Source organism: Phascolarctos cinereus, unplaced genomic scaffold (genome assembly GCF_003287225.1).
Source record: "Phascolarctos cinereus isolate Bilbo 61053 unplaced genomic scaffold, phaCin_HiC Scaffold_726;HRSCAF=1367, whole genome shotgun sequence".
NCBI lineage: Eukaryota > Metazoa > Chordata > Mammalia > Diprotodontia > Phascolarctidae > Phascolarctos > Phascolarctos cinereus.
Window position 1 is genome coordinate 159272072 of NW_027556098.1, and position 23467 is coordinate 159295538.

The following is a 23467-nucleotide window of genomic DNA, read 5'->3' on the forward strand; positions in this document are numbered from 1 at the left end:
CATCTTGCTTGTCATGACAGATTGATTATTCAGGCAATAATGAAGGGTACTAACAAAGGTCCATCTAAGCTGGCACAGCCATCTCCCTATACTCCTAATTTAAAACTTCAAATATCTCTACTTCCAAATCTCACTTGCAATTATTTTTCTTGAATTGCATTATATTAAAGAAAAAATGGTAAATTATTCATATTTTTTCTTACCTAATCCTAGATTACATTTCAAAATTATGATAATCAACAAGCTGTAGGAGATGGTAGGACATTTATAGTAACATGGTAACCAACTTAATTAAGTAATATCAAAGATAAATTGAAATCCCCATGTTCTTTCTCTTGCTTCAGACAATTTTCTCCATATTATGAAAATTCAGGATGAAATTATATTGCTTGATAACTTTTTAAAGTGATTATTGAGCTTACTAGATACTTTGCAGTTCCCCAGGATCAGTTCTCCACATTTATAAAATCCTATATCGAGTTGATAAATCTTTATTTTGCTAGTAAATTTTAACATTGATGTAAAGTCTTTGCTGACAAACTATTATACAAAGTAACTTTTACCTGGAACTTTCTCTTTAGAGAAGAAGAGTTTGTTCATTAAGGATCTTACCTTACCCATACAAGCCCAGATCAGCTGGGTACAAGTATCCCAAAGACTTGACTTGTGGTACCTTGTCTGCAAATCTGCAGAGATCTAGATTGCTCCCACCTACCTCCATGATTAAATATAAGCTCCTCTGTTTGGCGTTTAAAGTTTTTCACAAGCTGGTCTCTTCCTACCTTTTCAGCCTTCTTACATGTTACTTCCTTTCCCCCCTGAAATATGGCAGAATCATACTGTCTGTTTGTTTTTCTACAGTTTCCACTGGCAGCTCTACTTGATTTCAACTCCATGGAACATCACACCTCACCCAGGATAAGTTGATCACCTGAAACCTCTTCACTATACTGATTGACTCCATTTTTGATACTCAACATCTTCTCAGTTCCCTCAGTTACTTCTCCCCTCTGGAGGGCTAGAGGGTGGAGCAATAGACTCTTTGCAAAGCCTTCCTTTAGAGAAGGCTTAGATCAGAACTTTCAAAGTAACTCTCCTTTTTCCAACAGCATCTCAACCTGGTTTCAACGTCATAAAACAAGATGCCCCTATGCAAAGTACTATATGGAGTCCCCCTTTAACCTCTGCCGTTTCACTGCTTTTCAGCTTTCTTCTGTGTATTTTCATCACTCATTAAATTATAAGTTTCTTTTGGGTAAAGACTATTTTTTCTTCTCATTATGTGTATCTACTTCACCATCTGTAATAGTATCCAAGAGTCACACAGTAATATATCCTCAATCCCTGGATTTAATTGTAAGATATCTGCAAAAGAGGAAGGAAGGATATAATTGAGTATGTCGAGTGCTCAAGGAGTTCAGAATAAGAGGGAATCAGAGTTCCTGGTCAGGAACTAGCACTTAGCACATTGCCTGGCACGTAGTGGGCACTTAATAAATGTTTCATGAATCAAAATGAACCTCACACATAATGCTTCATCTACAATCTCCATACCTTTACTTCTTCTTCTCACCTCCATCTCTTGGTTTTCTTCAGGTCTCAGGTCAATCACCACAGGAGATTTTCCTGGTCTCACAAGCCTCAAGTTTGCCTTGTGTCTGCTTTGTATGTGGCTTATGTATATGCTGCGTCGCCTGTTAGAATGTAAGTGCCATGAGGGCAGGGATTTCACTTATGTTTTTGTATCCCCAGTGCTTAGCATATAGGAAATGTTTAACAAATCATTGTTGACAGATTGATAGGTAAATTGAAGTTAATAACCAAAAATAATCAGAAGAATTCAGTATATGAAGAAAGCCACCTCTGCCTAAATTTTCCATATGTGCTTGCTTTTCTGTTGTGTCCTTATTCCTGCTTCTGTGTTTCCACTTATGCTTACAGCCTCTTCACAACATTATTCTTTACTCTTCCATGGAATTCAGATCAAGACTCAACAAGATCTCCTTCCCCAAGAAACATTCCCTGACTAGCCAAATTCAATTCTGATTTCCCTCTTATTCTGAACTCTTTGAATACTTGACATACTCAAATATAGTCTTTCTTCCTCTTTTGTAGATATCTTACTGTTAAATATGGGGATTGAGTATTATGTTACTGTAGGACTCTTGGATACATTAAAGATGGTGAAGTAGATAAGCCATCAGCATCCTAGAGTATCATTTCTCCTGCTGAAACCTCCAAAGGCTTCATGAGACTAAAGTTTACAGGGTCATTCACACCTCTTCAGGTGTCTGAATTAAGCATTCAAAGAGGCTTGAAGGTTATAAATCATAAGGAAGAAAAGCTTATTTTCTTTTTAAAATTTAAGGAAAAGGAGAAATATATAAGGGAAAGAACAGGGAAGTGGATATGGTATGTATGTATGTATGTATGTATGTACATATGTATGTGCTGTTCAGTCATTTCAGTCATGCCTGACTCTTTGTGACCCCATTTGGGGTATTCTTGGCAAAAACAGAGGAGTGGTTTGCCAGGTCCTTCTCCAGATCATTTTACAACTGAGGCAAACAGGGTTAAATGACTTTCTCATGGTCACATAGCTAGTATAGTGTGTAAGGCTAGATTTGAACTCAGATCTTCCTGACTCCAAGCCATGCTCTATCCACTGTGCTAGCTGCCCCTATCATAGTGTAGCCTTTATCATATGAAACATCAGGACATAATAGATAAAGAACAGGCCTCAAAACCAGGGGAAACTGGGTTCAAATTTGCTTCTGGCACATATTGACTACATGACTCCAACCATATTACTTAATCTTTCAGTGACCTAGGCAAATCCCTGAGTCTCTAAGTTGCAAAGAAGATGCTGCATGGATGGAATTTCCTTACTCAGGAGTTCACTATATTTATAAAATCTCTTCTTGTCCCTCAGATCTATAGCCTTATTTCTGTATTTTAGCTCCACAAGTCTAAAGCCCAGAATGCTTTGAGATCATCACAATTGCTTTCTGAGGTGTTCTCCTTGGATATTCCAGCACACCTTAGATTTTTAATCAACTCCACTTCCCCAAGCCAGCTATTCATGATAATTCCAGAAAAAAAAATGGTTTTATTAGTCCCAATTTTGCCACTAACTTGCTGCCTAACTTTAATAATAATAATTTGTATTCATTGAACACTTCAAAGCTCATTCTTTGTAACAACTCTGTCAGGTAAGTAGTATCAGTATTATATTCCCATTTTACAGATGAGGAAACTGAGGTACAGAGAAGTTAAGTGATTTGTCCATGGTCCTAAAGTTTCAGATGCAGGAGGAGGATTCAGTTCTTCTGACACCAAATCCATCACCATTTCCACTATACTACAGTGCCTCACTGTACCTCAGTTACCTTTCTATTAAATAGGATTAATAATTCCTATTTTGTCTATCTTGCTGCAAAGCACTTAATGATAGCATAAATAAATAATGCCTTAAATTTTAGTAGTATTGCTTGAAAAAATTAAACAAATGCAAAATAATATGAATACTGTGACTGCCATAAGAATTTGCTGTTGGCAGTCCTAGAGCACTCTAGGGACAAGAGTGTTTGTGTGTGTGTGTGTGTGTGTGTGTGTGTGTGTGTGTGTGTGTGTGTGTGTGTGCGCGTGTGTGTGTGTGTGGTCTCCCTGCTATGCCCCACATATTCATTAAACAAAATAAATTACATCTCAAGACATTCACAGAGATCAAACGTACTGCCCTATAATTGCGTTTAATGGATTCACATGTAGCAACTTATTTCCCATTGATATCATAAGCCCTTAGGGATCTAGTTCCATGTCTTCTCTTCCTTTTATATTTGCCTTAGTGACTCATATAAGGCTCTACTCAAAAGAGGAACTTCGTAAGTTTATACAAAGTCCATGAATGGAACCCACCCATAGATTACTAGTACATCAGAGGAATGCTATCAACATGGTGTATTTGACATTTGCTCAAGTTTCTCGTGATATAGTTGGGAACCAAATAGAGAGTTATAAACTAGATGATAATATACAAGTTAATTTATTGTTGGTTGAAACTTACTTTAGTTAATCAATTAATATTTTATTGAAATGAAATCTCTAATACCATGTTACAAGGATATATTTCCATGTAGATAAACCCAAAAGCATTATATCTGCTCCCCATATTTTTTCCTAACCTAGTTCTATCTCTTCAAATGCCCATTCACCATCTCCCCTTGAATGTTCCATCACCAACTCAAACTCCACATATCTAAAACTGAATTCAATATTTCACGCACTAAACCTAACCCTTATCCAAACTTCATAATTTATATTGGAAGTATAATTATCTTAGTTATCCATATTTATAACCTTGATGTCATCTTTCACTCTTCCCTCTCCTTCACCTCTTTAGCCAATATCTGCCAAGTCTTCTCATTTGCCTCTGTCTCACTTTCATCCCATCCCTTCCACTCACACTGATACTTCTGTAGTTTAAGCCCTCATCACATCTCACCTAGAATAGTATATTAAATATAGTATATTAAACATATATATATATATATTAAATATAGTATATTAAAAGCTTAATTGTTGTCCCTACCATGTAGGAGATTTGTATTCTATCTGCCCTTTCCAATTTGTCTTCCATAGGCTCATCAGAAACATGTTTCTTAAAGAAATTTCTGACTATGTCACTCCTCCGATCAAAAACTTTCATTTGCTTCCTCTTGCTTCCAGGATAAAATACAAACCCCTCAGTCTGAAATCTAAGGCTTTTGATGATCTGCCTCCAAACTACATTTGCAGCCTTACTTCATATTACTCACCTTAACCAACTTGACTTTCCAGATAACTTATAATCAATAGCTATTCTCAGAACAACAATCTATCTCCCAACTCTGTGCATTTGCACAAACCATCCATCCTCTATGCCTAGAACATATTTCTTCTTCATCTCTCCCTTTTAGATTCCTTATATCTTCTTTCAAGACTTAGTTCATTCTCCAAAGTTTGTCTGAGACACCCAAAATTGGCTCTGTTTCTCTGCTACATGAAAGACTTTTTCTCTCCTAATCCATTGGGTCCCAGGCAAATAATGATAGGGCTACACTGCTAGGGCACAAAGGTATGAATTTTTCTGTTACTGAACATCTGTTTTCCCAAGTAAAATAGAAATCGTTTGGGAGTTATATCCCTCTCTACTCCTTAATTGATAAGTTAATTGGGAATCAATTAAAGATTGTCCTTTCTTTTGCCTAAAAGCCAGCTTATTTCTCTGATTATTGTTCTAAATGTATTAACATTTTTTATTTATGTTTTCTGTTTTTATACCACTACTACTGGCCAATAAATCTTCACTCCTTCCAGAACCATTCCTTATAACAAAGAAAAACAAAGCAAAGTAACATCAAGTCTGCATACGCAACAATCCACAGTCATAGCTTGCCAGTCATTTACCCAGAGAAGAGAGGAGTATTTCATCTTCATTCTCTGGAGCCAATAATTAGAACATGTTGTAGAATATGAATTTTGATTTCTTTTTATATTTTTTCATTTATATTATTGTAGTCATTGTGTATATTGCTCTCCTGGTTCTATTTATTTGCTCTACATCAGTTTATATAACTCTTCCCAGGTTTCTGTGAATCCCTGGAATTCATATTTTTATGGCACACTAACATTTCATTTACATTCATAAAGCACATTTTGCTCAGCTACTCTCCAAGCAATGGGTACTGTTTTTGCAGGACTAGTTTTTTTAGGTTGTTATATTCATTGTGCTTTTTGCATTGTATGCATTGTACCTTGCATTTTATGTACATATATATTGCATATTACGTGCATTATATGCATATGCATAATACCATCTAATTCAGAGTGGGCTTTAGAACCCTTTGTAAATCTAGACATAACAAATACCAGTTCTAACTGATTCACTTGATGCCTCTCTTCTGTGAACAGAACTGTGAACTTCAGAATACTGTGCTGAAGAACAAATTAAAGGTACAATTTTATATCCTACTTCTTATTCTTGCCATACCTGAAGAATGAAGCAAAATGTAGTGAAATCCTGTCTTAAGCAAATACTTAATTGCCATAGTTCTCCTCTGTGGAGAGTGACCTTGGATGCTTCCTTCCTATACCCTTGCTTTTGGCTCTGGATGCATAATTCATATGGCAATCAATTAGTTCACTGTAGTGCCTGCAACAAGGGGGAGTATTTCATATAAATTAATGCTGGCCAAATTGCTGGAACTATTAATAAAGCAGGAAATTTGTAAGCACCAATTTGCAGGCAATTCAGATTCATCAAAAACAAATCACTTAATGTTGTTTTCTTTTTTTTCCCTTTCCTAGATGAGATTGCAAACTAAGACAAAGAAAACATCAGGGATCATTAAATCTCCATTTCTTAGTAAGGAATTGATCAGGATGTTATTATTTGTTGGATTTATGAATGGGGACAAGTGTGTAAAGTGAGTGCCTGACTTTAATCATGGAAAGAACTCAACAAATAGGAAAAGCTTCTAGCAAATTAAAGCAAAGCTATGGGGCTGAGATGCCATGCAAAAGATCCATTAACTACTAGAGTGGTTGTCAAATAGGCTTCCCTCCACTTAGGTCCTTAAAGTGACCCCAGCTTAGTTCAAAAGAACAATCAACCCCCTGTCCAATGATGGGTTTTCTTCGTTAAAGAAATTGCTCTCTAAAGAATTCAAATTTTATTGCTTAAAGCACAAAAAGTCACATTAAAGATTATCTTCATTTTAAAATATTTTATTGATGTCCATTTTTATATACATAACTTTCTATAGACTTTCCAATTCCAGTAGAATCTTTGTTTTGTAACCAAAAAAATAAAAAATAAAAAGGTATTATTAAGCAAAAAAAAAAATTGTCCACGCTAACAAGGTATGCCTCATGTCACACCTGCGATCCACTACCTTTCTTCCGAGAGGTGGAAGACATGCTTTACTGTCAGTCTTCTGAAGTTCATTGATTGATCACCGTATTGATCAGAGTGGTTATCTTTCAGTTCTGTTTACAGTACACTGGCACAATTGTTATGGTAACGTAACTAGGAGAACATTTACATTGTACCGCAGATTAGACAGTACCATGCATGTGATGATCCAAAGACTAATCCTACAAAACCCCAGACTCTGAATAGATACCTAGGTTTAGACTAGGAACAAAGCAGTGCCCATTGCTTAGAGAGTGGCTGAGCAAACTGTGCTTTAAGAACGTAAGTGAAATGTTACTGTGCCAAAAACATTTACACTGTTCTCCTGATTCATTTTATTTGACTCTGTATCAGTTCATATAAGTCCTGCATTAACGACTATTTTATCAAGGAAAATTTCCATATATGTGCCTATGTTATAGTCACAGTGAAAGATTATGTCATATACATGGTTCCGTATACACAGATGCACTTAACTTCGCGGGGGGCAGGTTAAGGGGGAAGTAGGAGCTCGGACCTGTGATTTTATTGAGACTGATGATTGTTCTAAAAGGCTTCAAGTGTTACTTGGGAGCATGAAGAAGTTAAGTGATTTGCCAATAGTTACATAGCATTATTAAAAGTAGAATTTGACCACAGGTCTGCCTGACCCCAAGGTCAGCCCTTTATCCCCTATGTGGCACAGCTTCTATTACATATGTGTGCGCACGCATGTATATGTGTATACATATATATGTATACATATACATATATATAATATATCTATACCTGAACAACAGCAAAAACATGTATATACATGTGTGTGTGTATATGTGTGTGTGTATATATATATGTTGTTTCGGTTGTTGTTATTTCAGTCATGTCTAACTCTGTGACCACATTTGAGGTTTTCTTGGCAAAGAAACTGAAGTAGTTTGCCATTCCTACTCCAGCTTCTTTTGCAGATGAAGAAACTGAGGCAAACAAGGTTAAGTGACTTACCCAGGGTCCCACAGCTAGTAAGTATCTGAAGCCAGATTTGAACTCAGGAAGGTGAGTCTTCCTGACTCCAGGCCTAGTACTCTATACACTATCCCACTGTGTGTGTGTGTGTGTGTGTGTGTGTGTGTTTATTTGTATTTATTTATATCTATTTATATATGTGTGTGTATATGTGTATGTATATGTATATGCGTGTATGTGTGTGTGTGTGTACCTGTACTATATAGGTATATGTATATATGTGTCTATATGTACATGCACATACATATATGTGTATTTATGTATGTATACTTCTCTAGAAAATGAGAAGGTTGGACAAGAGGATATTCAAGGTCCCTCCTAGCATTAGATTCATGATACCATGAGAACATATTTCCATTTTACTGAGCTTCCCAGTTTTGAAAATAGAACTTTGAAACATAGGATTTAGAACTGGGGGAAACCTCAAAAAGAATCAAACAAAATACCCTCAATATATAAATAAAGAAACTGAGTCCCTGAAAAGTGAGATTACTTACTGCAAGTCCTATAACCAATTGGAGGCAGACCTAATACTAGAATTCATGTCTCCTCGCTTGTAGCTTAAGAAGAGAAGAGATGAAAGGCAATGAGATAGAGGATGGACTTTTCAAAGTAACTGAAGATTCTGCAAACAATATTAAAAAAACAAAAAACAAAAAAAGCAAGACTTTGTTCAACTGAGTATTTGCTCACATGGGGTATCTTTTAGATATCAGACCAATCAACTATTTTCCAAAATAAATGAGGGAAATTTAGGCAAGATGAAATCTCTGTAAAATGGATTAAACAGTCAATTAAAAATCAGACATGAATATTGATTAGTAAAGATTTGTAGGCAATTTGTAAATAAAATAAACTGAATCCTGTTTCACTAGAATTTAAAACTCTTAACCAAAGTACATTCCTCAAAGCATCAGAGGTTCTAACATCTTTGATAGCACAGTATTCTTTCCACACCCTCTGGAACTCAAATGCCACGCAGTATGTGGCATAGTAGCAGAAAGATTACTGAATACGGAGTCAAGGGAGTTGGGTTGAAATCCTAGCTCTACTACTTATTACCTGTGTGACTTTGAAGAAATCACAACTTTTTTGAATCTCAGTTCTCTCATCTAAAACTGAGATGATTAGGTGAGATGAGCCCTAAGGTCTCTTGCAGCTCTAAACCTGTGGTTCTATGATGACTCTTCTGCCAAATATCAAAGAGAGAAGAAGAAATCATACATACATATCTATCTATAGGCAGATTTTCACATCTCTTACCCCTCCTTGCTGAATCAAATATAAAACTTTTATTAGCTTACAATTTTATAAATCTGTATGGCATACAAAGTGCTATATCCACACTAGCTAATTTGAGCTTCACAACACCTCCATAAGATAGACAGGACAGTGAAATAGAGTACTGGGTTTAGAGTCAAAGATTCTTTGTTCAGATCCTAGCTCTCCTGCTTACCAAATGTATGACTTAGGCAAATCACTTTATCTATCAGAGTCTCAGTTTCCTCATCTGTAAAATGAGGAGGCTGACATAGAAAATCACTCAGTTCCCTTTTAGCTCTATTTGCAGTGCTGTTGGGGCAGGTAGGTGGTGCAGTGGGCAGAGTGCTGGGCCTGGAGTCAAGAGGACTCATCTTCCTGAGCTCAAATCTGGCTTCAGATACTTACTACCTGTGTGATTCTGAGCAAGTCACTTAACCCTGTTGCCTCAGTTTCCTCATCTGTAAAATGAGCTGAAGAAGGAAATGGAAAACAACTCCAGTATCTTTGCCAAGAAAACTCCAAGTGAGGTCAAAATCAGTTAGACATGACTGAACAATGACAACAACAAAATGATTCTGTTATCTCTATTTTGTATATAAGAACACTGAAAATTATATTTCTACATGACATAAAATCAGGATATTAGGGAATATTTGTATTTTTGACTAAATATTTCACTTCTCTTTCAGCTATTTGAGGTATAAAGCTAGAGGGCCTTTTTTGCCTGAAATATTCAGCTAGTTTAGTTAGTGTACGTCTAATGTATGAAGACTTAGAAATCTATTAAGGCAATAAATGGTATAGATTAAGAATTGATTTAATGACCAGACAAAAACAGAACTAATTAATGAATAGATGTCATCATGGAGGGAAGTGTCTGATAGTCTGACCTTGGTCCAGTTATATTTTTTAATTAATTATTTGGATTATTTTTATTAACTATTGGATAAAAGCATAGTTGACATGATGAAAAAATTTGCAGATGAAAAAAAATGGTGGGATTTATAGCTGCCTTACTGCATGACAAATGAGCTCAATAGCCTGGAATAGTGAGTCAAAATTAAAATGTTGGTAAGTAGGGAGCTGGAGCAAGAAAGAAAAGAGACTAAATACATATAAAATATGCAAAAACTTCATATCATCCTCTCCTCAAGAAGAATAAGAAGGCACATTATAGGAAAAATTAAGGAGGAGGATTATGTAAACAGTTTAGTTCAAGTCCTTTGTAGCATCAGTCTAAATCTAAATGATTCCTGGGCTTGTATCCCAGAGCACTGGCTTCTCAAGACCTGCCTGCTCCATAAGCAACAGCCAGCTTGGAATCCAAGCACCAAGGTTGCCATGGCTCAAGCTCCTGGCTCAGGGACTCCACTCCATGCAACTAGAAAAGGACAACTGAAGCAGATGAAAAGCCCAACCCAATTCTCAGGGCCACATGGCAGCCTTTTCCCCTCTCCAGCTTAATGGATGGTGTCCATGCTGAAGGACTTCACCCTTGCCTGCCACCAGAAAGGGAAAGATCTCAACTGTCCTTGTTTGGAAGTTTAGATGCAGCCAGTTGTGGCTATGCAGCCAGTGGAAAGAGGCTGCTCCTACAACAAGTGCTTGGTTGGTTGTTATCCTTTGCACTAAAAAAGGATCAAAATGACAGCACTATATCCTAGTCAAGGTACATTGTGTAGAATTGTGGCTGGCCAGACCAATATCAACTTGGAAGGCTGTACCACAGATTGGGCACAAATAGCCCATATGAAAATTTACAATGGAGACTTCTTTAAATTTATGCATCTCACATTTCTTTTGAGTTGCCACAATTCCGCTTCGCTCATATAGCATAGGTATGATGAGGGCATGACATGCTAAGTGCTCCTGTGCTAGTGTCTCCCATATCTCATAACTGATTCCAGAGTTCTTCAGAGAGACCTTGACAGTGTCCTTGTATCACTTCTTCTGACTCCTTTCCTTGTGTGAGTTCTCTGGGAAATAGGCTTTTAGGCAAATGTACTTTTGCCATTCAAACAATGCGGCCAGCCCATTGGAGTTGTGCTCTGTGTAGTCTGAATGCTTGGCAGTTCATTTGGAGAAGGGACTTCAGTGTCTGGTATGTGATCTTGCCAGGTGATATTCAGAATCTTCCTAAGACAATTCAAATGGAAGTGATTTAGTTTCCTGCTGTGGTGCTGGTAGAGCATCCAGGTTTCACAGATACGCAACAATGAGGCCAGCACAACAGCTCTGTACACCTTCAGTTGGGTAGGCAGTCTAATACCTCTTCTCTCCTACACTTTCCTTTGGAGCCTCCCAAAAACTAAGCTAGCTTTGGCAATGCATTCATTAACTTCATCATCTATGTTGACATCCCTGGAAAGTACACTGCCAGGGTAAGTGAACTTATCCGCAGCATTCAAAATTTCTCCATTTTGCTGTAATCGATGGTTCCATGTATGAATGGTGTAGTGCTGACTAGTGGAGAACCTCTGTTTTCTTGGTGTTCATTATCAGGCCAAAATTAGCACAAGTAACAGAGAATCGATCCATACTCTGTTGCATCTTGACCTCAGAGACTGCACTGAGTGCACAATCATCTGCAAACAAAAAAAAAAATCATGCACCAACTCTCCCTCCACTTTAGTCTTGGCTGGTAGTCTTTTCAAGTTAAATAATTTAACATCAGTATGGTAACTGACCTTGACGCCATTTTTGTCTTCATTGAAGGTGTTCAACAACATCACTGAAAACATCATGCTAAAAAGCATGGTGTCAAGCGCACAGTCCTGCTTCACTAAATTGGTGACTGGGAAAACGTGAGACCATAGTCCATTATCCAGAACCCATGCAAGCATGCCATCATAAAAGTGGCATACAATACTAATAAACTTCTCTGGGCAACCAAATTTTACCATGATCTTCCATAAGCCCTCGCAACTGACAGTATCAAAGGCAAAGCATTCATTTAATTCAAAGAATTCTACAACTTATTTTATCAAGTAAAATAAAACTACTGTTACAGAACTAACCTTATTAATATATATTACAAATATAAGCATGCTCTACCTTGGAATCCATTTATAACCATACTTTGAAAGGCAGGTGTAGACTGGGTACAAGAAGTTAATTACAATGAGAATTCTGTTTCATTGTGATAACCACTTTATTGAATAGGTACTGTGAGACTTGTAATGAATTTGTCAGAAAAGCCTACAAGATTCAACAAGAGAAGTCCACTTTCCCACAGGACATATAAGACACACAAACCACTACAAGGAGCAGAGCAGATGGATATAAACACAAAGACTGAGATGCCTAGCTGCCAAATGGAAGAGAGCCTAGGCTTTCTGGGAAGTGTGGTTCATCCGAGAACTTGACTGCAATGTCAATACCCAGAGCTAGTAACAGGAAAGTTTCCCTTTGGTTTGAATCTAAACCCAGGTGCTTCTCTCAGACCACATTTCTTCCCACCATCTCTAAGATTTACCACATCTTCAGAGCCTCTAGATGTCACTGTTCCTTCACAGCACCCCAGCACCTCCACTGTAACAACATTTATCAGGTGGCATTGGAAAGTGTCCCCCTCTAAGAGGTCAACTTTTCTCCCGCAGAGATGATGAATTCAGATGGAGAAATAGTCATCTGTTTGGCATATCTCATCCAATTTGACATGACTGCACTATTTTTGAGGTAGGTGGTCTCCACTCAATGAAAAGTTATACTGTATCATCAAATTCTCTGCTTTTTTTCTGCGGTTTATAAAACCAAGCACCGCATCACAGAAAACACTATATATTCTACTGTGGTTATTTTATAAATAAATTTCTATTTCTTTACTTTTATATAGCACATAAAATTTTCATATAGCTGAAATGAACTGTGCAGAGAGAAAACTCAATGCCAGCAGGCATCTAAATATCGTGGCATCTGTTATATTTTACACTCTGTAACCACAAATCTTATAAAGCCTCATTGCATTTGAGACTGGATCCCTTGCAAACTATTGAAGATTGATAGCCAGGATAATTGCCATTACACTTATATTTCTAATATCTTGAGCTACAGTAAACTTTTTCTTTATTTTTCTCTTGAAAACAGTGTCTGTTTTATTCTCCCTTAAACTCATTGTTTGCATGGGATTCCAGTTCTCCAAAGTCTACAAGTTTGCATTTGTTTGCAACAGGGAAAAAACTTCATATGTTTGTGTCATTTGTGCATGTCCTGACATATTAGTCATAAGTCTGGTCTATCTGAAGAGGAAAAACCAAGCTTAGACTATAAACTGCATTTCATTTACTTGAGCAAATCCATATAGCTGTAATTGAAAGAACCAATTTTTCAATCTATCCAGAATTAAGAGATACTATAAAGAGGCAACCTTAATTTATTTGATAATCCTATGTCTATTGGTGATGGTCAGTTACCATATTCTGCAATGAATTTATGATCTCATTAAGGTGAATACTTACTCTGATAATGCAGATTGCAATCCATTCAAGCCATCTCATCCTGTGTTTTGTGTAAGTCTCTATAAATCCTACACAGAGAATCACCCAATCACCAACCACCCCAGGTAGGGACCTGGGTCCTCCCATTCTGTTCTTGCTGTGCAAATACCATAGGAACATCTGGGTTTATCATTGGTTATTACTCACTTTGCCGCCTAATCAGCACATCTCACATAGGGCTCTGATGCCTGTCTTCTGCAATTCTTGTATAAGAATATGTTACACACTACTCACACCTACCATGCACCTCTATATTTAATTCTTCAGAAACTAGCATTCCTTCATCTGTAGCCATAGAACATAACCAGACAGATGTTGTTTTTATTTAAAGGATCATCGAAAGAACTGAACAACTTTTCTAAAGCAATCCAATCTATCCTACTCTCCCACTTCAATTCAAGGACAATCTCTTTTTCTATGGTCAGTGTGGGTCCAAGATATATGCAGAGTGCCAGGCACGCAGTAAGCACTTAATGAGGGCTTTTTTATTCATTCATATGGATGGACCAACTCTATGGATTGTCCATCCAAATATACATCATGCAGAACACGATATGGTTCTTTCCCTGTGATAGCCATCATTGAGACCTCACTATATAGGGGGAGGTATTGACTCAGTTCTCAAAATGACAGGGAGCATATAAGCTCTACTAGATCCTACAGAGATGAAACATCTTCAGTATGGAGCTGGTGAAGGAGTGTGTGACTACTGCCCAAGAACCAAACTACATAGTTCAGGAAGGATCATTACTGCAAAGTTGACCATAAGAGTACAAAACAAACCATCATTGAGGTTTGTTTTCATGACTTAACTGTCACAAAAATTGTTCCATCCGTGCAGGTACTTCTGGCACTCATTTAAATAGGGAGTGTTTCTCTCCAGCGTTTTGTTCCATTTATAAACTTGTCAATTTATTTAAAATCGTACTTCTCTAATTGATTACACAAAGACTGTTCTTTCCAACCAAGAGAAATATTAAAACACTGAACATCTGCAGAGACATGGTTTAATGAGCAAAGACAATTGAAGGCATTTGCTGTCCTAATTCCCAGCAAGTTGACAGATAATGCCCCAAAACTCTCTTTCTGATCCAACATTAACTAATAAGCTAATCAGAGCAGAACAAGTCTTCACTGAATGACTTCATAAGAGAACTGTAAATATGTTTAAGTAGCATATGTGTATGTTTTTTTTCCCCTGCTAAACATGTAAACACAATCCTAAAAATTGTTTTCAGTGGAAATCTTCGAGTGAGGGGGAAGGTGATACTTGGGAAGGGGAAGGAAAAATAAAGTGACTTAACCTCTGGGATCATTTAAACTTTGAGCCCCATCTTTCTTATGAAATATGATTCAATCTGCCCCTCAAATTTACATTAAACATGTTATATGAAGCAAGGGCTACCTGAATGCATGTGTAAAGATAGCATTAACTCTTGTCTATCTTTATTTCATATATGTGGTATTCAGTTAAATATTTAAATAGTGACTTCAAGAGACTGATGGTCAAATATGCCTCCAACCTCTTAATAGAGGGAATGTACTAGAATCACATTGAGATATGCATTCCTAGGCATGGCCTGTGTGTTAATTTGTTTTGCTGAACTACACATATTTGTTATGAGAGAGCTTATGATGGGGGTGGATTAATGATAGATAGATAGATAGATAGATAGATAGATAGATAGATAGATAGATGGATAGATAGATGTTTGTATGTATATGTATATATGTATGTATATATATATACATATATATATATGCAAAAAGAGCACCAATAAAATATTTTAAATGTGAAGAAGAAAACCAAAAGAAGTGAAGGGACACAAATAGGTTGTTTTGTTACAATTTTGTTCAATTTTATGCATATATGTATACATGTGTCTGTGTATTTATATATCAATATATAACTGCATATAACTGAAGTTCAGAGTTTCTTATACAAGCCTCTTTATTGGTCATTGCATATTAAAATATTATGCTTATGGATAATTAAGTTCACAAAAGATAAAACTTTTAAAAAATTGAGAAAGAAAAAGAAAAAAAAAGAGTGACTTAATATCTCACAATTGTGAGCCTTTTCAGATATTGTCATTTCAATCTCTGAATTTCAAAGAATTTTTTTTGTAACATTGCACAATGCCATTTACCTTGTCTTTTATCAGCATTAATGAGTTCATTAGGCTTACCATCAGGGACATTTGGCCCCAGTGCCTCAGAGCTCTGTAAACATTCTTCAGAGTAAAATCCCTTCTTTATTTCAAAACTTTGTGGTACACTAAAAGGCAAGGGAATTCGGATTAATAGAAATAACCAATCTTGGTCCCAGAATGAACTTATTTCCCTACTATCAGTAAAGAGAGGAAGAATCACACAGACAGGCTATTGTATAGAATATCAGATGAGGTCATTTCATCAGTTGATTTTATATAATTATTTCTTTTTATCATAAAGGAGATTTCAATGGGGGGGAAAGGAGAAGAGGCTACATATTTGGAAATAACTGTTGTTTAAAAAAAGGAAAGTAATCACTAAAGCTTTTTTTAAAATTTTTTTACAGTGTACCAATTTCTGAAGCAAAACTTGAAAACTGTAGAAATCTTCTGGAACTATTTCCAGAAATCATTAATTCTCACACTTTGATGAACTCATAAATCATAATGTTGTCAGAAATAATGACAAACAGAAAACAGATGAAATTATACTATAATATGTTAACGGATATGAGAGTGATATATAGGATTGTTTTCCAAAATGGTTTCTTTGCAAATTTATATCCTGTTTATTGAGGTACTTTAACCTCTTTTAATAAAGATGTTTTCCATATGTCTTATGAGAATTATTAGTAGTATTCATGAAAGGAAGGACAATTGAGAATGGCCTTAAAGCCAGAAAGACTTGGATTTAAGTGCCGTCTCTAACACAAGCTGGTTGAGTGACCCTGGACAAGTTACTTAACGTCTTACTCCTCTTGACAATTCTTTAAGACAGAAGCTCTTAATTTCTTTTTTTTTTTTGTCATGGACACCTGTGGCAGGGGAACCCTTCTTAAAGTAATATTGTTAAATACATAAAATAAAATACATAGGATTACAAAGGAAATTAATTACATTGAAATATAGTAACCAAAATATTCTTTGAAAACAAGCTCACAGACTCCAGACTAAGAACTACTGACCCTCGTTGGCAGATGGCATTCCCTGCAGAAATGCAATCATAGGTCCAGTCTATATTCCTTTCCATATCCCTACCTCCAAAGTATGGCTACGGAAAAAGCTTGGAAACCAAAATATCAACCAAAAATATCACTCACAAAGATATGCTTTCTATCTGTGTGAAATCACAGCAGCAAAATGCTAAAGGAAGTGGGACTGTGTCCATGTTCTACAAATCAACAGAAAATAAGTATTGCCAGCACAATAAATTCCTTTCTCAAGAAAATCTATCAAGATATAGTTATTTTTTAAGTCCTAAATTCACTTAAAAACAAACAAGATAGAGAAATGTTTCTCTTGCTTCTCGCTGTTAGGCTGGTTAATTTCATGGTTTTATTATGTTCTTTATAAGTCAAAACTCAGCATGATAAAGAGCATGGGGGACATTATTTTATGCTGATAACTTGCTAAGCATCAGTTATCCAACATTCTCCTCTGGCTTTTATGTTCTTTTTAAAAATTGGGTAACTCTTCTAAATTATTTTCCCTCTTTTGAAAGGACGTTATTAAATAATATATATCCTGTAAAAACCAAATTAACCAAAAATAAGGGGCATCAAAAAGATGCTAAATCTCTCACAATCCAGACAACACACAATAATGTACAAAAGTATACAAGCTTGCCCACGCAAATACACAGGTCATCTTTATTGAAATGGCTTTTGCTTATTCTCATAAGTACCCTTAACCCAGCTATTTCTAAAATTGTACTTCATATTTCTCTTTTTTATTCTATTAGTATTAGTATTGAATAGCCACAGTGCATTTGTTTTCCAATGTTGTTACAACTCAAATATTCAAAGAGAGTAGATTCTTTTCAAACCAGAAAATGACAGTTTTCGTGGCAAAAATTTTTTTAAAACATGTCCAGGTTAATTCATTTTTTCATTTGTGACACCAAGTTGGGCCAAGGCACACTGTCTACCTATGTGAGGTAACTTGGATAATAGCCAATTTGCAGAGTATCTACCATGAAAGCCGGACATTGTCTTTATGCCTTGCATTTTTCAGGAGGATGTAGGAATTTGAAAAACCACCTCCCCCACCTTTGGAGACCAGGCAAATACATCAAGACCATATCTTGAAGCCAAAGTATTTTTGAACAATTTCATTTTCCTTGAGAAAATTAAATCTTAAGTATAATGATAAAAGTCATATCACAAATCAGCAACTTCAGTCTAGTATACTAAAATAATCTAGTTTTCTGAGCTGTAGGCAATAGGGGACATTCTAGCAAATTCAGGAAGGGGAGATAGCTGTAGGATTTTGTGGGATTAAGAGTTCTTTTCACTTTTTTCCTCACTTTTCCTTTTTTTCCTCTATTCATCAGGTGCTCCTGGTTATGTACTTTAGGTCCAACTGAAACAAATCTATTTCCTCCTTAACCTAAGAAGCCTTAAAAAAAATACTTGAAAACTGCTATCATGCATGCCACCCTGGTCCCTAATCTTCTTCCAGGCCAAACATCTTCAACTCCTTCAACAAATCCTCACATAATATGGACATAAATCTCTTCACTGTGCTGATTGGCTTTCTCTGGACAGACTCTAGCTTATAAATGCCCTTCTTAAACAGTTGCAAAGAAATGGTAATAATGGAGATGTGGCATGGGAATGATACTAAGGGTGGTAAGGATGACTGTGGTGAGGAAGAGATGGAAATGGGAATGGGGATCATAGTGAAAGTGATGAGAAGATATAGGATTATTGCTCTTTAGTTTTTGTTTTGTTTTGTTTTGTTTTTAACTTGTCTAGAAAATTATCCAGTCATAAAAAGAAGGGAGGTAATAAAGAAGAGATGGTTGTAAATGCCAGCTTTTTTTTCCAATGTAAACTCATTTTTAATTTTCTTCTAAATCAAATCCCTTTCAGACCAGTGAAAATTAGTAACTGATAAATGTATCTCAAGGTACATAGTGTCATTAATGGTCTTACTGTAGCCAAAGCACAGTCCTAATTAATACAAAGGAAGAAAAAACCAGAGAGTTCCCGAAGGAAGAATTGCGTTTACTTTGAAAAGGAAAAAGTATGAGGTCACAGATTGCTGGGTGGGGGGGTGAAGGAACACATAGCACTGGGACTGGCCCAGCTGCTGCTGCCCAACTCCAGTTCCTGGTTGAGGCAGGTGAAACTTGATATAATTCAAAAGGAAATGAGAGCCAAGCCTAACTTTGATAACATCTATCAACTTTGTTTGGTTAGATTATATGTAATTAATCTTTCTTACTGAAATTCTCCTCCAACCCCTATGTAAATGAATATAATATAGAAGAAAGATGAGTGGATTTTTAGTTAGATAACCTTTATTCAAATTCTGTCTCTATTATTTATGAGATGTGTAACCCTGGTCAACTCACCTCCCATCTTTGGGACTCAGTTTACCCATCAGTAAAATGAAGAGGTTGGAATAAGTTATCCTAAAGTCTCTAAGTGATCTACAAATTAAATAAAAGTGGGAACCCATAAGAAGAATGAATTGTGTGGAAGAAGAAGCAATAAGATAATAATTTTCTGTTTCCAGCACTGAGTATACCTTATTATACCATACACTGCAGGAGGAAAAATGCAAGATGAAATACTACCTATTCTTTCATCTCAAGTAAAGCTGTTTTCCCCAGTTAGTTCTGGAGGGATACTCAGTTGCTCCTTCCCAGGGCATCCCTTGTCCTCTTACCACAGTTCTCCTGCCAAGATACAGCCTTGGAATATTCCCAACATCTGCCTCCTCTGCTCCAGTTCATGTAAGACTGATGAAGCTTGAGGAAATCTCACAATATGGTAAGTATATGACAAATTCATGTTATCAAACTTCACCTGGGCCCAAACTATAAGAAGCCAGTTCTTTTATTCATCCTTAATTGATCCCCTAGCTCACTCTCCCTGGAAAATATTCCTTAACTCTCTTCCCTACTCAAATACACATAACTCTCTCTCCCTTCTCTGCCTCAGTTAAGGACTTTGCCTCTTACCTTACTGGAGAAGAAGAAGAAGAAGAAGAAGAAGAAGAAGAAGAAGAAGAAGAAGAAGAAGAAGAAGAAGAAGAAGAAGAAGAAGAAGAAGAAGAAGAAGAAGAAGGAAGAAAAGAAAAGAAAAGAAAAGAAAAGAAAAGAAAAGAAAAGAAAAGAAAAGAAAAGAAAAGAAAAGAAAAATCAATATGAGTTCTTTCTCCCAATCTCTTCATCTTGAAACTCCTTGACATCATGTCTCACTCTCTCCTCCTTTTCCCCAGTCTTTGACCAAAAGGGTCAATTCCACTAGCCAAGGTCAATCCCTTTACATGTGTATTGATCCCATCTCTTTCTCTCTCTCTCTTTCTCTCTCTCTCTCTCTCTCTCTCTCTCTCTCTCTCTCTCTCTCTCTCTCTCTCTCTCTCTCTCTCTCTGTGTGTGTGTGTGTGTGTGTGTCTCTCTCTCTCTTTCTCCATGATCTCTTTCCCTACTACCTTAAAACATGCCCAAGTCTCTTTCATCCTTAAAAATCATCACCTGACCCTAAGATCCCCTCAAGCTACTTTCCTGTATCTCTTCTTTATTTTTCAACCAAACACCTTGACAAAACTTACCTATAATCACTACCTTCCCTTTCTCTCCTGTCACTCCACTACCTGGCCTCATTACTCAAATGAAACTGCATTTTCCCAAGTTATCAATTATCTCTTAATTCCCAAACCTGATGGTCTTGACTCATTCTTAAACCTTCTTATCTGCTACATTTGAAATTGCTGTTCACCTTCTCCTAGATTCCTTCTCTTTCAAAGTTTTCAGGACACTAGTTCCCCCTCTCCTATTACCCATCTTACCTATCTGACTTCTCAGTCTTCTTTGAATGTTTACCATTGACATCATGCACCATAACTCTGAATATTCTGCCAGAGTTTTGCCTCATTTCTTCCTCTTTTCTCCCTCTTCAGTTCTTTCTGGGTTACCTCATTATATACCATTGGTTTAACTACCATCTCTAATGCAGAGAATGCTCTTGACCTGTATGTCCACTCCCTATCTACTGTGAGTTCTAGGTCCACATCACCAATTGCCAATTGGGCATTTCAGAGGATATCAAAGAGACATCTTAAACTCAATATGTCTAAAACTGAACTCATTATTTTTCCTTCTAAATCTTCACCTCTTCCAATTTCCTCTATTTCTGTTAAAGACACCACCATTCTTCCAGTGTCTCAGGTTTCTAATCTCAGCAGTATTCTTCACTCCTCACCCTACCTCACCCCACATATCTAGTTGGTTGCTATATCTTGCCACTTCTACCTTTACAACCTCTCTCACTTCTATCTTTTTCTTTCCACAGTCTCAGCTACCACCTTAGTTCAGGCTCTCATCATGTCTCATCTGGATAATAACCACAACCTCCTACTCGGTCTTTCTATTTCCAATCTCTCTGCTCTCCTCCAGTCCATCTTACACATTGCTGGCAGTCATTCCTTAAATACAAATATGACCATGGCAGTTCTCTTCTCAAACAACTCCTGTGGCCTTTTCACCAACTCCTATTGCCTCAAGAAGAGAAAAAAAAACTCTTTACTTTTAAAGTTTTACACAACTTGCCCTGAATCAATCTTTGCAGCTTCTTAAGCATTGCTCTCCCCCTTCCCACATGTAGAGACCTAGATAAACTAGCTTTTTCTCTTTCTCACAAATAGCACTCTATCACCCATCTCTGTGTCTTTGTACTAGCTTTCCTTCATGCCTGTAATGCCCTCCTTACCTCCACCTCTTGAGTCTCTCTCTTCCTGTAAGATGCAATTCAGGTACAAACTTTTGTATGAAGCGTCTCCTAATTCCTCCAACTGCTAATGTCTTCCCTTTCAAACTATATACTTAACTAAAATGTATTTGTATTTATTAACTTTACATTTATGTTGTATACTTTTTTTTAATATCCACTCATCTTGCCTATTAGAATATAATTTCACTGTGTGCAATTTCATTGAAAGTAGGGTTGTTTCATTCTTTGTACTTTAACTTTGTATTTTGTACTTTGTATTTTTTGGAGGGGAGTCATATTTATTAAATAAATGGAGTAATATAATTTGGAATTCCAAAATTCCAAATAAAGAAATTTCACTTTTTGAATATCTCTTGTTATTTTTTAAATACTACAGGTTTGGCCACAGCCCAAAGTTGATTTGGTCATAGTTTCTTCACACTTTCACAAAGACCTCAGCTACAGTATATAAACTGTCCAGTTACAGATCTTTTTGTTCTTCCATTCATTTCCCTCACTTAGGGTAGGGATGAGGGTTAGCCTACTGGCTCCCTTTCTGCACAATCTGAACAAATTGGCTTGTGATGATAAGAGTGGTGTCAATAAATCTAGACAGCTTCCTGGTTTTTTGACACATTTATCCCAGCACAAATCCATGAAGTGGTGTACCTGTGCAGTGAACTGTGCCTTCTGCTGTTCTGCAGCCACCAGATGCTGAAGTTTGGCCTTATCAGCCTCGGCCAATTCCACCATGTCCACCCTTCCGATGGCAGTATACTTTGTATTTTAACAAATAGTTTAGTAGCTGGTACATAGTAGACACTTAATAAATGCTCATTGATTGATTAGCAAAGTTTTCTCCCCAAACTTTACTGGTTATGGCCAAGAACCTGATTATAGAATCTATGGGTGCCTCTGGGAAAGAATAAAAGGAAAGAATGAAAAGAAAATGAAGATTTCTTGCACTTTAACAAATTCAGGACATATGAGAAAAGACTGTTGGGAAAGGGTTATGAGAGTACAACTCACAGCCCACAGACTGCTTGTTTTGTCTACTTCAAAAGGAATCTGAAAGTATAGTGAGACTTTCTAACAAGACCTGAGGGAATCACAATATCAGCTCATCCTGTGAAATGACTAACACAGAAAACCACAGAGAATCACAACGCTTGACCTGATAGCTACCACAGAAATCACTTAGCCCAACACCCTTGGAGGTTCATAGAGGGGAAGTCACTTCCCCAAAGGCACAACCAGTTAATGACAAGTTTACATTCAAACCCAGACCTCCAACTCTAGACTAGTACTCCATTCAGTATAACAAGTTATATGATGTTTCCTTGGTTACTCCCTGCCAAAATGTCTTCTTGAATAGAGACAGACTGAGCAGCTCTCATATACCTACCTACTCTAGCAAAAAAAAAAAAAGTATATATATATACACACACACACACACACACACACACACACACATATATACACATACATATAGATATATATCACACCAGATTGAATAATGGTCAAAAAAATCCAATGAGAGGCTTCAGTAGGTGACTTCATCTACCTGAAAATGGTGCAAAAGCTGGGCAATAGGAAGTCAGGGGGTGCCACAAAAGCTAGCACCCCTATAGGCAAACAGGCCACAAGCCACTCAATGCGACTAGACTAAGGTTTCCTATGCCAAGGCAGCAAGAATGTAGTACTTTTTTGAGAAAGCTCAAGAGTGGGTGGAAACACACAGAGTGGACCTTGGAAGCCAGCAAAAGCAGCAGTAATTAATGTGGTTATGGCAAAGTTTGGATTCAGAGGTTCCAAAGT

General features: G+C 36.7%; 1 pseudogene; it reads right to left on the reverse strand.

The window, feature by feature from the left end:
* Positions 1-22190: 22190 nt before the first annotated feature.
* On the reverse strand, positions 22191-22402 carry LOC144454326 (mitochondrial import inner membrane translocase subunit Tim8 B pseudogene; annotated as a pseudogene).
* Between the last annotated feature and the right edge of the window lie 1065 nt (positions 22403-23467).